The following is an 18,364-nucleotide window of genomic DNA, read 5'->3' on the forward strand; positions in this document are numbered from 1 at the left end:
TGCTCACTGTTCATCCAGAGAGGCAGCATCCACATCCATCGGCTTCAGTTAGCAGCAATAGCGAAGGAATCACTCAATCGGGTTCAGTTAACAGCCATCGATCGATCGCTCGGGTTCAGTAACACGTAGCCTGCAGTGCAATCGCTCGGGTTCAGTTAGAGCCCAACGCCTTGCTCGGGTTCAGTTAGAGCCAACGCCTCACACACACGCGCGTACGTTACAAGAGAAACGCGCATCGCTCGGCCCCCGACCTCCCACCGTAACCGAGATCTCCCCAAAAATTTCCTCGCCCTCACTTCTACCACGGTTTTTTCCGTCATGGACGGCCCAAAGAATGTCATGCAGCTGCGTCTCCGGCCCGCCCAGGATGACAAGCCCATTTTTTGTCATGATTTTTTGTCATAGAAGTAGGATCCTGCCACATCTATGATGATACCGGGTTTTGTCACAATTATCATCATAGAAGTGTCATATGTATGACAGAAAAAAGTTTCGTTCGGCCCAAAATGTCAGGCATGTGTATTTTTTTTTGTAGTGTTATCCGGAGACCTGGCCGGCTCTGCACAGACTAAACCAGCACCGGACCCTGCCACAAGGACTGGTGGGGATGCAGGAACAATGCCGAATTGTCATCTCCCAAAGGATTCAGATAATGTATCCGTCACGAACTTGGAAGTGGAGAGTGCGATGAACCATCGGCGGCGGAGAGCGGCTATGCGTGGCCCTAATTTCACCGAAGAGGCATTCAATGCCTTCAGCTCAACGGATGCCTACATCCAAGCTACTTGGGATGGACTTGCTGGAGCCACTCACCAGCTTTCAAAGGATATGTGGGTAAGTACTTTGGTGCAGATTCAATAATCATATGCTAGTAGCCCCCGAGTCTTGAAGTAGTTGGCCCAACTAATTTAACGGTCGTTACATTGTTAGGTACTCACGGAGAGAAATAACACATTATCCAAGGAGCTAGGAGAATGCCGAACTAAGCTAACTGTTGCCACCGCCGAACTGGAAAATTTAAATAAATCCAAGAAGGCACCTGATGGTAAGTACAATAGTAGCTCGGAAATAAGATTCCGTGCCTACAACGATGTTGCTTAACTATGCATTGTTTCGTCGGTAGGGTCGACAGGTCAACTCGAGGAGAGGCTAAGGGCTGCTCAAGCAGACAAACAACATGCCGAAGGGCAAGAAGCCGCTAGTCAACGTGTATTGACACGGACCATTAATGAGAAGAACAAACTACATGATGCAAAATCAAGCAAGCCGAAGAACTAAAGGATTTAAGAGCCCAACTGTCGGATACTTTGAAGGAGAATAGGAAACTGATGTTGGAAATATGCCCTAGAGGCAATAATAAAATGGTTATTATTATATTTCCTTGTTCATGATAATTGTCTATTGTTCATGCTATAATTGTATTAACTGGAAATCGTAATACATGTGTGAATATATACACCACAACATGTCCCTAGTGAGCCTCTAGTTGAATAGCTCGTTGATCAATAGAAGGTTATGGTTTCCTGACCATGTACATAGGATGTCATTGATAACGGGATCACATCATTAGGAGAATGATGTGATGGACAAGACCCAATCCTAAGCATAGCACAAGATCGTATAGTTCGTTTGTTAAGAGCTTTTCTAATGGCAAGTATCATTTCCTTAGACCCTGAGATTGTACAACTCCCAGATACCGTAGGAATGCTTTGGGTGTACAAAAGTCACAACGTAACTGGGTGGCTATAAAGGTGCACTACAAGTATCTCCAAAAGTGTTTGTTGGGTTGGCACGAATCGAGACTGGGATTTGTCACTCCGTATGACGGAGAAGTATCTCTGGGCCCACTCGGTAATGCATCATCATAATGAACTCAATGTGACTAAGTAGTTAGTCATGGGATCATGCATTACGGAACAAGTAAAGTGACTTGCCGGTAATGAGATTGAACGAGGTATTGGGATACCGACGATAGAATCTCGGGCAAGTAACGTACCGATTGACAAAGGGAATTGTATACGGGATTGCTTGAATCCTCGACATTGTGGTTCATCCGATGAGATCATCATGGAACATGTGGGAGCCAACATGGGTATCCAGATCCCGTTGTTGGTTATTGGCCGGAGAGCTATCTTAGTCATGTCCGCATGATTCCCGAACCCGTAGGGTCTACACACTTAAGGTTCGATGACGCTAGGGTTATAGGGAAAGTTTGTACGTGGTTACCGAAGGTTGTTCGGAGTCCCGGATGAGATCATGGACGTCGCGAGGAGTTCCGGAATGGTTCAGAGGTGAAGATTTATATATGGGAACTCTAGTTTCAGTCGCCGGAATGTTTTCGGGGGTTATCGGTATTGTACCGGGACCACCGAAAGGTGTCCGGGATTCCACCGGGTGGGGCCACCTGCTCCGGAGGACTTAATGGACTGAATATGGGAGGAAACCAGCCCCTAGTGGGCTGGTGCGCCCCTCCCCAAGGGACCAAGGCGCCTAGGGTTGGAAACCCTAGGGGAGGGGGCGCCTCCACCTTGCTTGGGGGGCAAGCCTCCCCTCCTGGCCGCCGCCCCCCCTCTAGATGGGATCTAGAGGGGCCGGGCCCCTCTCCCCTTCCCCCTATAAATAGAGGGGGGTGGGAGGGCTGCATTACCCCTTCCCTGGCGCAGCCCCTCCCTCCTCTAACACCTCACTACAAAAAAAATACACTTCTGTGATGATACGTGTTTGTCACAGTAGGTCGCGTTTTTTGTCATTCATGTACATCCATGACGATTTTATGACGGAATCAAGATAGTCATACCTATGCTGTCGTAGAATTATTCCATGACATTACCAAAATTATCATCACGGAAGTGTCCACTTCCATGACGATAAATCACGCGTCACAGAAGTGCTTTCGTCAAGGGTGACCGACACGTGGCATCCACCGTAATGGAACGCCGTTAAGCTATCGGGTTGGGTTTTGGATCCGATAACCCGTTAACAGCCCCGACCAATGGGGATTTTCCACATGTTAAATCATTATTGGCTGGAGGAAACACGTGTCGGCTCGTCGTTGGGACAGATGTCATCCACTCATTGGACAGAAGTCGCCTATGATACATCGACACGTGGCACGGCCCAACAGAGGCTCATTCCTGTGAAAAGGCCATCCCGTTTGACTTGGTCAAAAGTTGGCAGGCCGGCCCATGGAAATCCTGTTAACGGCATGTTCGCCTATAGCCCATTTACAGCCCGCTAACCCAAGGCCCGTTACGCCCTATCCGAATTAGGCCCAGTAGCGTCATCTGGGCCATCCAATATGATTCTAGCCCGTTTTCACTTCTGGCCCATGTATGGCCCATGACGTCTTTCGGCCCATATGAGGCCCTATGTAACTCTTGGCCTATTAACGGCCCGTGGTGAAACTGGCCCGTAATGAACAGTGTATCACTTTACACCCATTAACGGCCCGTGGTGAAACTGGCCCATAATTAACAGTGTATCACTTTATACCCATTAACGGCCCGTTATTCCGTTGGGCCGTTTCCAGCCCATGTTATCTTTCGGCCTTCTCAGAGCCCATTTATTCTTGGGCTCATTTCCAGCATTCGTTTACTTACGGCCCGTTACTGTCATTTTCTGCTTGTGGGCCAAATTCAGCCCGTGGTTACAGTCGGCCCGTTTGTGGTCCGTTAATACATTGGGTTGTTTTCATAGCGTCATCAAATACGGCCTATTAATGATGGCCTGTTATGGTCGTCCCATGAACGGACGATTCCAACTCTAGCCTGTTTATGGCCATAATATGGCCTGTTATTGGCCCATGTTTGGCCAATCGATCATACAGCCCGTAGAAGGCCCATTGATGATACGGCCCGTAGAAGGCCCATTGTTTCTACGGCCCATAGAAGGCCCATTGTTTCTACGGCCCATAGAAGGTCTACTATTTCTACGGCCCGTAGAAGGCCTACTGTTTCTACGGCCTATAGGAGGCCCAGTGTCACTACAGTAAATATTAGCCCATGGTTATTATGGCCTAGTTTTAAAAAAATAGGTTATTGCAGCCACTAGCAAACCGTGGAAAAAGAACTGCACTAACTACAAGACAACAAGGAAATAAATAAGCAAGCAACTTATGCTAGGCTATCACGGCTATTACACATATTACATCCACTGGGCATCAAAGTTCGCCACCAGTGCAAATATAGGGAACAAAGAAGCATATAAATGCCGCAGCAAAACAAGTCCTGAACTAAAACCACTTCAGAAGAGTTCAAGAAACAATATCTTGGGTACCCATAATGCTGGCAAGATTCTTAGCAAGCTTATTAACTTTCTCTTGTTTGGCGCTTAAATCCTCCAGCGCTTCGTGTTGCACAAGAAAGTACGCATCTGAATTCTGCAGGGACTTCCTCAGTCCTTCGGCTTCTTGCCGCAGCACAGCTGACTGATGCCTTTCAGCTTGTAGCTAAGACTGAAGAAGCCAAAGTGATTCAGGCAGCGAGTTCGAAGATCTTGTGCTAGCGGTACTGGCCAGTAACTCGAACACTACATCAACGTAGGACTGTGGGGTTTTCTCACTGTCTACAAGATCGTTTTTATCACCTTTCTTGGAGACCAACAGGGTTGTCTCTTGAACCTTATCTGCATTACTTTCTCTACCATTGCATAGTGGGGTGCTCTTCTCCAATATTCTGTTTGCATACTAGAAGAGAAACAAGCAGACACATCATAGGTTTAGCTTGTAGTATACGAAACTCATTTTGGTAAACCGGTTCAGTAGTAAGGTGGACAGGATAACAGCATGAAACAAACATACATCTATGTACTATGATCACTGTATTGTCCATATCATTCTAGTTTATGTTCCCTAATCAAGATAGAGACACAGTTCAACTCATATATTTTTAAGACACAACAGCATAGACAGAATATAAGTGTGAGAAACTACACAGCATTGGCAGCACTTGTAATGTGCATCACATGAGAACATAACTGTTTATACAACTTAAACTGAAATCAACATAGAGCAAGAAGTTAGAACAGCAATCCAGTTAAAGAAATAGGTTTAAAACATACATGTTGCGCTATTGGAGTTTCAATTGGATCCTTCAAATTCGAAAGTAGTTGGTATGAGTGAATACAGTGATGCAACAACAAAGGAGTATGGACCATAGCTACAGAATCTGACCTGAGAACAGTTGCTCTTCTGCTTTAAACGTGGAGTTTGGGTTAGTTATGGTGGTCTTCATGCTTTGGGCACTGCAGTAGCTTTACAAACTGATCGTGTGGGGGTACTCTGTGGTGGACATGGTGCTTTGTCAACTATAAGTGGGTTACCATCCGCTGGGGTTGCGGTTAGATGGGTTGTAGCTGGTTCTCTGCCCAACTGTGTAAGTGTGCAATCTGGAAGAGTCTCGATTATGTGTGGTGGGGCTAGTTTGTGGGCCAGTACAACCATGGTTCTATCTGCATCGACGGGTAGCACTGTCTTTTGTGAAGAATGGGTTTTTGCTCCCTTAGATACTGCCATCACCCCCTCCAATTCAAATGGCTGATAAACAAGAAAAGAAATTGAACGTACAAACATTGTATGATAGACAGATATGGTAATTCACATATGTGTTGTCTAACCAAACAGGACAGCATGACACAATTTCACATACATGATGCCTAACTAAACAGGATAGCATGACACAGTTTCAGATATATTATGGATAACTTAACAAGATATAATGGCATAATTCAACATATGATGAGTAACTAAACAGGACGACATGACAAAACTATATGATGTCTTTCTAAAATAGGTTGGGATGAAATAACTCACATACATGTTGTCTAAGTATACAGGATGGCATGATATAATTGACATAATTGATTCATATACTAAGCAGCTGGCACTCGCATGTATGATCTCTAAACTAAGCAGACAGAATTCAATATTGTGCAAATGATGTCTAAACTAAGCAATGCAAGACACCATATGCATCATATGAGAAATATAAACATTGCAACTTAGAGCATACACCTCAGGTGGGATATAGGACTGGTCATCTGTCTCTGAATCCTCCTCTGAGGAGCTCCCTGTAACCATCGAGATATATGGTTCAACAGGTACCATTGCCTGCTCTGAAGACCTTGTTTTCACTCCAGATTTTTCCATAACCGTCTCAAATGGCTGAATACATGAAGAGTAGTTCAATATACACAGATTGTCGACAAATGGAATACGTAATGAAAAAAAATATGGCATGAGATAATTCACATATATGATGCCTGGCTCCATGGCGGTGCATAATTCACATATATGATAACTGGCTGAAAAACATGGCATTGCATAATTCACATATCTGATATAGAAAGCAAACCGGAGGCATTCACACAAAGCATGTCTAATCTAAGCAGATGGCATGGCAATGCAAGACACCATATGCATGATATGAGCAATATAACCCAGCCAAGTTAGAGCATGCACCTCGGGGGGGATATGACTGGTCATCTTTCTCTGAATCCTCCTCTGAGGAGCTATCTGTAACCAGCAAGAAATCTGCATCGACAGGTAGCACTGACTGCTCAGAAGACCTTGTTTTCACTCCAGATTTTCCCATGACCGACTCAAATGGATGATGCACAGGAAGAGTAGATGAATGTATAAACATTGTTGACAAATGGAATACATTACAGAAAAAAATATGGCACGATACAATTCACATATACGATGACTGGCTAAATAGGATGGCATTGCATGATTCACGTATATGATGCCTGGCTAAAGAAGATAGCATTGCATAACTCCCATATACTCCCTCCGTTCCTAAATATTTGTCTTTTTAGAGATTTCAAATGGACTACCACATACGGATGTATATAGACATATTTTAGAGTGTAGATTTACTCATTTTGTTCCTTATGTAGTCACTTGTTGAAATCTCTAAAAAGACAAGTATTTAGGAGTGGTGGGAGTATGATATAGAAACCAAACAGGTGGCATTCACACAAAGCAGATCTAAACTAAGCTGATGACATATAGATGTATAATGTAAGCAATGCAAGGTGCCATATGCATGATATGACCAACATCAGCATGCCAGGTTAGAGCAAACACCTCAGGTGGTAAACAGGCGTGGTCGGCTCCTTCTGAATCTTCATCTGAACAGTTATCTTCCTCTGGAATACAATCTGGAAATGCAGGAGGGGGGCACTTCTCCCACCATGGAGCGGCGTCTGCATGACATTATATTCGCACGCAACGGTCTTCTCTTTTTATCTACATGTTCAGTACGATTGTGTACAATATCTGACATGCATAATAAAAAAATAGTTAGATTTTGTAAGGCCTAAGGGGTGCATGCAAAAATCAAGACTGATGGTAGCAAACGAGTGGATGGATCCAAAACTAATGATAGCAGGTAGATTATAGCTTCAGTTTAAAAAGATAGACAATGGATCATCTATTGTTTGTTGCCCACCCAACATGAACCACATAGAAGACCCCAGATGAACCAGATAGTAGATAGATACTATTCGTTGCTCGCTTGATATGAGACCCATGGGCAATTCAAAACTCAAGATTGAACGATAAAGTAGCAGGTAATAATAACCGATGTATAACGTAAGCAAACACGAAAGACTGCTACCTCTCTTCCAGAACTGTGTAGTCCTCAGGTTCATCTGCTCAGTCGATGATGGTAATGCAGTTGACGTGGCTGCCGGCAACGGGGAAGATGATCTGAGGCGGTGAAAGAAAGTCTGCAGGGGGATCTCTACTGCAGTGAACACTTCTATCGATGGTGCACCTCAGATGGGGTGGATGATGGCACGGCGGGAGCAGGACATAACACACAGAGTTTTCTTTGACGCCTATCTGAAATGAAGTAAATCTGTAAGGGCTCCTTAGAATTGGAGGATTCTATAAACACAGGGACAGGAAAAACACAGGAATAAGATAGGAATGCACGTGCAAAATAGAGCATTTGGAAACATAGGATTTCAGTCAACCTGGGTGTTTGGCTCACATGAATTGGAAGAACAGAGGAATGGAGAAACAAAGTGATGCGACGAGTGCACAACCTCTTTGGCATAGCCTTGTGGACCTCAGCATCATTGGGTTGGACGTGGAGGATGGTGATGATGCTGGTGTGATTGTCGGAGGCGGGGAAGAAGATCTGAGGCCTCTGGAAACGGCACCGAGGATACTGCTCCGCTGTGATGGACGGTTCCATCGTTGGAGCAGCTCCGCTAAGGTGTACGGCGACGAGGCTGAAGCATGACAAGACAGACAATGTTAATCTAAAGTGGGACCCTAATATCATCTATAATAGATGATGTAAAATACATCACCAAAAAGTGCTAGATGTAAAGCGCATCAGCCGTGCCACGGCCGCTCTAACAGATGTTGTAAGTACTGTTCACTCTGAACTTAACTGAAGAAAATGAACTTCACAGTCGAAACTGAATTTTACTGTCGAAACTGATTGAACTAGTAACAGAGCATTGCAATAGATGTTTAGGGCGTTAGAGCACTAGTACCAGAGAAGCAGTGATCTAAATCAGCAGATGCTCGAGCAGGGAACGCAGTAGCAGAGAGCAAGTCGTGCAGTAGCACCGCGAGCGAGTGCTAAAGCAGCAACTCCTGTACCTGACGGAGGTCGTGCAGCAGCAGCAGCGCAAGCGAGAGCAAGAGCAGAGCAACAGCACGAACGAAAGCAGGAGCAGTGCAATAGCGCGACCGACAGCAAGAATAGAGCCGCAGCGCGAGCGAGAGCCGGAGCAGCTGCAGCTAGTGCCATTGTGGAAGTCGTTGCCGAGGAAGCAACGACATGGGGGAGAGACGCCGTGCATGATGTGGCCGGCAACGGCGCCGTCGATGGAGACCCACCATGTCTGCTCGGTATCGAGCACCGGCAGCCCCGTGAGATCGAATAAAGATAAAATGCAGCGGTGAGTGCAGAACCTCCTTGGTGGCGCTGAGTTGGCCTCAGCTTCATCGGAGGAATTGGTGAGGCTGTTGCGGTTCCGGTGGGGTAGATCAAGACAGCGCTATGGGGATTGAGGTGGCGCAATAGACGAGGCGAACATCGCTGCAGCTCCTTGGAGGTGAAGGACATGGCGGCTGATTCGGCGGGATGATGAGATCGACAACGGATCCTCATCCGGTGTGGTGGATGAGGGACGACGAGCTGTTGCGGTGGACGACGTAGTCGGGGAAGAGTCTCCGGCTGGGCCGTGGTCGGGAGGCCGACGGAGGAGCGTGGGGTTTCATGGGTTTTGGCGGCCTCGCTGTACGAATGGGGGGCGAAGGGGGAGGGGGAGCCAAGCTTAGGGACGCGCTTGTCCAAAATGTAGGGTAAGTTACCAGCGTACCTCCATCGCTTTTGACACCGCGACGTGGAGCTTCATTTCCGGCTGAGTGGTAGAAGGGGGATTTCGTGTGTCTGGGCTGTGGGAGCGATTTCGGATGAGGATGGAGTTCTCGCGCGTGTCCAAATTTCGGGATAACAAGGTGCGGTGCGGGTTGAAGAAGCGGGAGTTTCAAAGCAGATGAGACAAAAGATACTCGAGCTTGAAAATTTCGGGATAACAAGGTGTGGATTCCTTGCTCGGCAGAACAAACTTAACGTGTAAAAAAACAATTCATACAAGACACAAGAGAGTCATGTCTCCTTTTACTATATTGCTATAGATGCCATTGAAAAAACTACAAGAAAAATGTAAAAAACATCAGGAGAACAAGATTACCCTGCACAGTACCAAATCAATTCGCACTTCCCTCAACAACAACAAAAAACAAATCAATTCCCACCAAAGGAAGAGTAATGTCCCTTTTTATATGATTACAGATGCCATGATCTCGAATTTCAATTTTTGAATCCATGTTATGTTGAACTCGAATATATCGTTAGGTGACCTTGCGGTTTATAATTGATGTAGTCGTACATTTTGATCTTCCATCATATATGAACATTTTACTCCACCATGTGAACATATATATTGTCGTCTACCATATGGACTAAATTAGATTCAATTTTCCTTATTTGAATACGATTGTTGTCAAGTTATACAATAATTTAAATATTATCTTGATAACAAAAAACATGCATATAGTAGTAATCATATTTCACTATGAACTACATGTACCATACGCTCTCCAATTCAAATATGTGTATCCATTTTATGTTGAATTCAAATCATAGTATATTATTGGTCTACGTAGCGAGATGTTCGGGATAATCTAAACCCTGTTTTCATATGTATAATTTTTGGCGGAATTGGGACAAGTTTTGGTATAAGCTTCTTGCAAAACTGGAGATTCTCTCAACAAGCCTCGTGGTTCCGAGAGGGAACGTGTCACCTTTGTGTGCGAGACTTTATACGCTGCCTCCCCCCTGATTTTCTTTATAGAGGCAACATAGAACTATATGAGCGCCCTGTTAAATTTTGGAATTATTTCGGGTTCATTTGGCTTTTTTATACATTAATTGAGTTTCTGGACTTTTAAAGTGCATAATCTAAATATGAACTGCATGCACATGCTCCGGTGCACCAAAGTTGGTTGAAAAATCACATGTGTGTCCTTGGTTGAATTTCTAGGTCCCATGGAAGAAATGAGAGTGAAATTCAAACATCTGGGCGTCGTGACTTGGCCAAGAACATCGAGAAACTTAGATTTTAAATTCATGTAAATCCAAAACTTATCTGGAAATCAAGAAACTTGGCATGGTGTCATGTCATGGCACTAACATGTTGTGGTAAAAAATTGGGCCGATTTGGAAGCTCGTGGTTCTAAGAGGGAACGTGCCACCTTTGAGTGTGAAACGATATACGCTGCCCCCCCCCACCCTTGAGTTTCTTAACAAAGGCAACATAGAACTACATGAGTGCCCTGTTAAATTTGGAATTATTCTGGGTTCGTTTGTCGTTTTTTATACATTAATTGAGTTTCTGGTCATTTAATGTGCATAAGTCAAATTTGAACTACAAGCACATGCTCTCGTGCACCAAAGTTGGTTCAAAAATCAAATTTGTGTCCTCGGGTGAATTTCTAGGTCCCATGCAAGAAATGAGAATAAAATATAAACATCTGGGCATCGTGGCTCGACCGAGAACATTGAGAAACTTGGTTTTTAAATTCTTGTAAATCCAAAACACGTCTGAAAATCATGAAACTTGGCATGGGTGTCATGTCATCATACTACCATGTTGTGGTAAAAGAATTGGCCGAATAGGAATAGATTTTGATATAAGCTTCTTGCAAAACCGCAAGAAGGCTCGTGGTTCTGAGAGGGAACGTGCCACCTTTGAGTGCAAAACGATATACGTTGTCCCCCTTGAGTTTATTTACAAAGGCAACATAGAACTACATGAGTGCCCTGTTAAATTTTGGAAATCATTCCGGCTTCATTTGGCCTTTTTTACACATTAATTGAGTTTTTGGTCATTTAATGTGCATAATTCAAATTTGAACTACAAGCACATGCTCCCGTGCACCAAAGTTGGTTCAAAAATCACATTTGTGTCCTCGGGTGAATTTCTAGGTCCCATGCAGAAAATGAGAATAAAATTCAAACATCTGGGCATCGTGGCTCGGTCAAGAACATTGAGAAACTTGGTTTTAAAATCATGATACTTGGCATGGTGTCATGTCATGGTAGTACCATGCCGTGGTAAAAAAATTGGCCGAATAGGAACAAATTTGGGTATAAGCTTCTTGCAAATCGGAGCTTCTCTCAAGAAGGCTCGTGGTTCTGAGAGGGAACGTGTCACCCTTGTGTGCATAATTCAAATTTGAAATACAAACACATGTTCCAGTGCACCAAAGTTGGTTGAAAAATCACATGTGTGTCCTCGGGTAAATTTCTAGGTTCCATGCAAGAAATGGGAATGAAATTCAAAATTCTGGGCGTCGTGGCTAGGCTAGAAACATCGAGAAACTTTGTTTTTTAATTCCTGTAAATCCAAAACACGCATGAAAATAATGAAATTTGGCTTGGTGCCACGTTCGATTTGCGAAGGCGCACACATTAACAATCAACAAAGTCATTTTGGAACAAGTGTCGTCACGTTACAATCAGAAACACAAGTATTATTGAAATCGTGGGCGTTCTATTTACTACCATTTACGTGCCGCCACGCGTTCCCATTTTTTGTTAGCTAGGAGGCATCATGCAGGGTAGCTATTTGAGTACGAGAGGCGTGCGATCAGACCCCTGCGCGTGCTTATCGGGAGGAGAGCCCTTTGACCTCCATCTGCCGTCTACCTCTCTCCCGAGGTCTCCATTAATGGCGCCCGAGCCTCTGTTTAATGGCATGGCTATGTCTCACTCAACTGAGATTTAAGAGAGAAAAAATAAAATCTGAAAGCACGGATCTTGATGTAAGATCCGACGGACCTATATAGCATCTACTGCAACTTATAGCAAGACTGGTGAATATATAAGGACGATTAATTGTCTTACATAATTAGAAAGATAATTAAAAAGCCATATGCGGCTACGCCCGAAATACTCAAGGGCAAAAGAAGAAGGAAGACAAGGATCTGGCTCGCTGATCTCTACTTTCTTGATGCGTTGCTGCAGGCCGCGGGAACTAGTCTCCGCGGCGAGCGGCGATGAGCTCTTTCGTTTCCTCAAGACGCTGCTTGAGAACATCCACGGATTCCTCCACCAGCCTTTGGAGCTCGATGCAGAGCATGTCATTCTCGTCCATAAGTTTCTTGACGATGACGCCGGTCCTCTTCAACAAGGCACTGGTCTCCTCCTGCTGGTCTGCACTTTGGACGATCTTCGCCCTCAGCAGGTCGCGCTCAGCCTGGAGCCTCTCATTTCCCTCCCTTAGTTGCGGGATGACGTCGGTAGCCTGTTCAAATGAGGCTTTCATGTTGTCCTGCAACCTCGCCCAGCCGAAGATCTGATCCATCTGGCTATGGACGATCACATGCATGCGCCTATAATAGTCGTCGCCTGCCCGCGAGAAATTTTCCCAGGCCGCCGCGGCACGGCGGGACATCTCTGCTCCATTCGCGGTGCGGCGGGACATCTCTGCTGCTTCTGCGGCATGGTCGGACCAGTCTGCTGCATTGACAGAGCGGCGGGACCTCCGTGCTACTTCAGCGGCGCGATGGGACCTCTGTGCTGCTACTTCCGCGCGGCGGGACATGTCGGCTGCTTTCGCAGCGAGGCAGGACATCTCTCGTGCTTCCGCATCCATACTCACCTCTCCATGGTGGCAATCTCTCAACCCAGAACTCACGCTGGCCATGGCAGACGCAAGGGAAGGATGCTGAATGACTTGTTTGTTTTTGTGGATGAGGAGTTGAGGAGGAATGTGCAGTCATCTTGGCATACTAATATTTATAACCGAGTAATAATACGCTCCTAAGTGGGAAACCGTTTAGGTTGTGATTGGTGTGAACAGGTTTGCAATTAAATATAGCATGGAGTAATTTGGAATGTGACGAGACGCAAGCTCAAAATTTATTGACGGTTCTAGTTTCGAAGTGCGGCACTATTCCCGGATGGCGTTACGTGGGCACGTATTCTCGGCCGTGGTGTACTTTTTCTACTGTGTACGTGCAATAACTGGCACCGTCGTATACATATCTTACAGTTAATGGGGCGTTCGACAGGAATAGCCGCGTGGCGAGCTATAGGCTAGTCTTTTTTAGATGCATTAAACCAATCTCTCGGGACTTCTCGCACGCACCATCGTGCCACCCACAAAAACTTGTACTCTGAGTTTAGTACGTTATACAGGAAGAGAAGAGGTGCACGCACGCACTCGTCCTCTCACACACGCGTCTGCTTTTTCTCAAAAAGGAGGATGATGACCCCCGACTTCTGCATCTGGGAGTCACACACGCATCTGTAGCTACGAATAGTAGTGTTCTCAACCATCCGACTGGCTCTATCATGTATGTACCTATATACTAAAACATGTCTAGATATATCTATATTTTGACAAATGGAAGGCATGTATTGTGGAATGGAGGGAGTGCTTGTCATCAAAATGGATAAAAAGGGACGTATCTAAAACTAAAATACGTCTACATACATCTCCTTTTATCTAGTACTTCTTACCCAAAGTAACTTTATATCCAACAGACACAAAATATCCATTCAACTGTTGGAAATTACTGATCTGATGTCGAAGTAATTGCTGCATCGCCACCAAAACCTACCATTTCTTAAGCTAAAGTAGACCGAGGTAATCCCTATATTATCATATTACTAATATAAATAGAAGGCACTGTAGAAACATTGAGGACGTGAGCTTGTCAATCTGAATGTGGAGGGACACCAGCTTAGCCCCAGCCAGCAGCTTGGGCGGAACTGTGAAGAAGGTCAGCTCCTGCACGTCGATGTCGCCGGGATCCTTGTTGCTTGTCACCTCCATTTCCACCTTGACGGCGTCGGTCATGCCTTTGGGCTCCCCCGGCGGGCCGTTCGCCGACAGCTTGCGAACGTAGTGCGGCAGTGGGGACGCCCCCGCTCTGATGCAGACCACCGACACGGTGATAGGCGCGCCGATGTCGAGCACGTTGCCAGCCAAGAAAAATGCGCGGCCGTCCTCCTCCGCAAACAGCAAGAGTCGTGGGTCCAACAATGGCATTTGCAGCTGGAGCACCTTGCCGTACTGGATCATGTGCACGGGCATGGGATGCGCATTGCTGATGTGGTGGTAGAGCGCCCGTGGCGGGCCTTCGTAGCCGCAGACGAGCACGGGGCATTTGCAGGGCGCGAGCGGACACACGCTCTGGTGATCGGCGAGCTTGTGGTAAGTGACGTAGAGCCCACAGCCTTCGTGCGGGCACTCCACCCTCAGCAACGAAACAACGGCGTCCACCGCCGTGTTCTGCACGTCGAAGCCACCGCCGCGCTCGCACTTCTGGCACTGCCGCTGGTTCCCGGGGTGCTCGATGCGGCAGTTCGTGCAGGCCAGGCGCCCTCCCTTGCACTGCAGAAATCAATCGAACAGCACATCAATCAAGAAACCTGCACCTTGCTCAATCATCCAAATGGACGAGGTGTATTCGAACCTCATACACTGGAGGCGTCAAGGGGCGGAGGCACAAGGGGCAGTGGATCACGGTGAGGTCCATCGAGACCTTAGTGAGCTCCCTCGTCGATTCCTGTTCCGTCTGCATGATCTCGCCCTCCTCGTGCACAACCATCTCTCGCTTGGGTCGGGGCATTACAAAGCTTTACCGTCACATATTTTATACTCTGCGCATAACTCTCCTCCCGCATACCAAGGAAGGTAGTAGTTTGAGTTTTCTGGACAAATTTGCCCCTGCACATGACTAAGCTGCATAAATATCGACAGTAAATGTGCATGCAATGGTTGGCTGGTCCTCCTTCCTTTTCGCTTGAGTTGGCTTCCCCAGGCGGTCGAGCCGCATCCGGCGCTGCATGCGTTTGCCTGTAGCCATTTTCTGCTTTGGAAACTGGCGCGATTAATGGGGGTAGAACTAATCGAGCGGGGGCACAGATGGAAACCAACGCGGACGCGCAGACTAATCTGAGAAAAATAAGAAAGTTATATGCAAAGTAAAAGGAATCGAAGGGAGTACTACTTCAAGGTGCATTAAATCAACACAAGCAAGTATCAAAAGGGGAGTCACGGCATGCATGCATGCGTTGTAATTAATGCATCGGTAACCGCAAATTATTGAAATATATCGAGTGTAGTGCTTTGATGTGTCGCGTCAACTCGTACATCAACGAGAAGTTTGATTATCCTCTCCCTCGCGGTCTTAACTGCACCTGCCTTTGGTTGTATGACAGGTTGGCCACCCACGTGTCGGGCCCACATGTCATACATGCAAAGGCAGGAGCGTCCCTCCTGTCGGTGTCAAAACCGGCGGATCTCGGGTAGGGGGTCCCGATCTGTGCGTCTTAGGCTGATGGTAACAGGAAGCAAGGGACACAATGTTTACCCAAGTTCGGGCCCTCTCGATGGAGGTAAAACCCTACTTCCTACTTGATTAATATTGATGATATGAGTAGTACAAGAGTAGATCTACCACGAGATCGTAGAGGCTAAACCCTAGAAGCTAGCCTATGATGATTGTGATCGGCCTTCTAAGGACCAACCTCTCCAGTTTATATAGACACTGGAGAGGGCTAGGGTTTACATGGAGTCGGTTACAAGGAAGGAAATACAATATCAGGATCGCCAAGCTTGTCTTCCACACAAAGGAAAGTCCCATCCGGACACGGGACAGAGTCTTGAGTCTTGTATCTTCACGCTTCAATAGTCCAGATGATGTATACAGTCTGGCTGTCTGTATACCCCCTGATCCAGGACTCCCTCAGTAGCCCCTGAACCAGGCTTCAATGACGATGAGTCCGGCGCGCAGTCTTGTCTTCGGCATTGCAAGGCGGGTTCCTTCTCTGAATACTCCAAAGTAATTATCAAACACGTAGACCGTGTCCGGATCTGCAAAATGATCTTTACATACTACCGTAGAGAGAATGATACTTCAGCTGACAACTTTTTCGACGACGTGATATGTCATTACGGTCGGGTCATTATTCGAACCGTTTTCCCACAACCAGCCACAGCGCGTATTGCGAGGCGGTTTCCTTGACACGTCTTGTCAAAGCAGAGATCGTGTCCCCTTATCATGGGATTCTCATCAATACGGGTATGGGTAATCCCACCGCGCCATCAATCGTGGCGCTTGGGACGTATGCAATTCTCAACGGGCAAGTGAGGAGGCGCACTGCTTTCCTCGCCTCTATAAAGGGAAAGGGATCCCCATTTTCGCCCACGCTCTCCTCCTCCTTTGCTCCTCCTTGCTTCCTCGAGCTCCAGCGCCCTAGTCCAAGTCTTCTCCGCACAGCTGAATATGTCTGGAGCAGGAGGCAAGTGGGTGGCTTCCACCCTCAAGGAGAAGCATATCGCGAATCTTCGGGCGGCCGGATACTTGGCCGCAGACATAGCGCACCGGTTACCGGACGACGGGCAGGTCCCAACCCGAGGACCCCACAAGAGGGTTGTGTTTCTCGCCCACTTCATCCGTGGACTGGGATTTCCACTTCATCCCTTCGTTCGCGGGCTCATGTTCTACTACGGGTTAGATTTCCATGATCTAGCCCCAAACTTCATCCTCAACATCTCGGCGTTTATCATCGTATGCGAGGCTTTCCTCCGCATCCAGCCTCACTTTGGCTTGTGGCTGCAAATCTTCTACGTGAAGCCGAAGATCATGAGCGTCCAACAAGCGGAGTGCGGAGGGGCCATGGTGGGCAAGATGCCTAACGTCACCTGGCTTGACGGCTCCTTCGCGGAGACCATGAAAGGGTGACAATCGGGGTGGTTCTACATCACCGAACCGCGCGACGCCAACTGGGCAGCGGCCCCCGAATTCTGATCCGAAACCCCCATGCGGCTCACCTCCTGGGAAAAGAAGGGCCTGGCCTGGGACGAACCTGCCGAGCTGACCGGACTCCAAAATTGTATCAAGAATATGAAGGGAAAGAACATCAAGCTTGTCAACATGATCCAGGTCATGCTCGTTCACCGGATTCTTCCGTGCCAAAGGCGGGTGTTTAATCTGTGGGAGTTTGTCCCGTCCGAAGACTAGACGCTCCGAAAGCTCTATGGCATGAAACACAAAGAAGATGCATGGAAGGTGCTGTTCAAGGCCTCCAAAGTACCTCCTCCCATATCCAAGGACCGTGGACTTCATGCCGCATGGCTTCCTCGTCCGGTGAGTTTTCTGACTACCACCGGATTCAATCTAATGTATTCATGGGGGAGTCTTAAGTGATTGTGCATATTTGATCAGGATTATGTGGAGACAGCGGAGCGGATTGACTGTCTGGCTCCGCTGCCCAAGGGTCCAGCCGATGCTCTCCTGACGGAGATGCTGGTTCTGGCGCCCTACAAGGCACCAGAGAAGAAGGCCGAAAAGAAGGCCCCGGGGACCAGGAAGGGTCTCTGGCGTAAAGTTGTACCGGAGGCCTCGTCCGAAGACGACGAGGCACACTCCTCCCCCGAAGGGGAAGAAGAAGAAGAATAAGAAGAGGCCGCCCCATCCGGTGAGGATGGGGGGCTGAGAAGGTGGACCAGGGGGCCAGGACAGGCCCCCGACGCAAGGCCGTCATACCCTCGTCGTCTGACAATGACGAGGCAGATTCCTCCCGTAGAGGCGGGGGGGAACAAGAAGAAACTCTACCTCTCTGCACTGGGGGGAGAAAAAGAGGAAAGCCGCCCCGGAGGGGGAGGCTGGGATGTCCAAGAAGGGAAAGGCGTCCCTTCCGGACTACTCCGCCACCGCCGCCTATAGCGAGGAGGGGTGGCTGCCCAGGGAGAAGCCCATAGTGCGATCGTAAGTATCCGCACTCTATCGTAAGTTCGCTTCATAGTTTGGTTATAA

This window comes from Triticum aestivum, chromosome 5B (genome assembly GCF_018294505.1).
Source record: "Triticum aestivum cultivar Chinese Spring chromosome 5B, IWGSC CS RefSeq v2.1, whole genome shotgun sequence".
Classification (NCBI taxonomy): Eukaryota; Viridiplantae; Streptophyta; class Magnoliopsida; order Poales; family Poaceae; genus Triticum; species Triticum aestivum.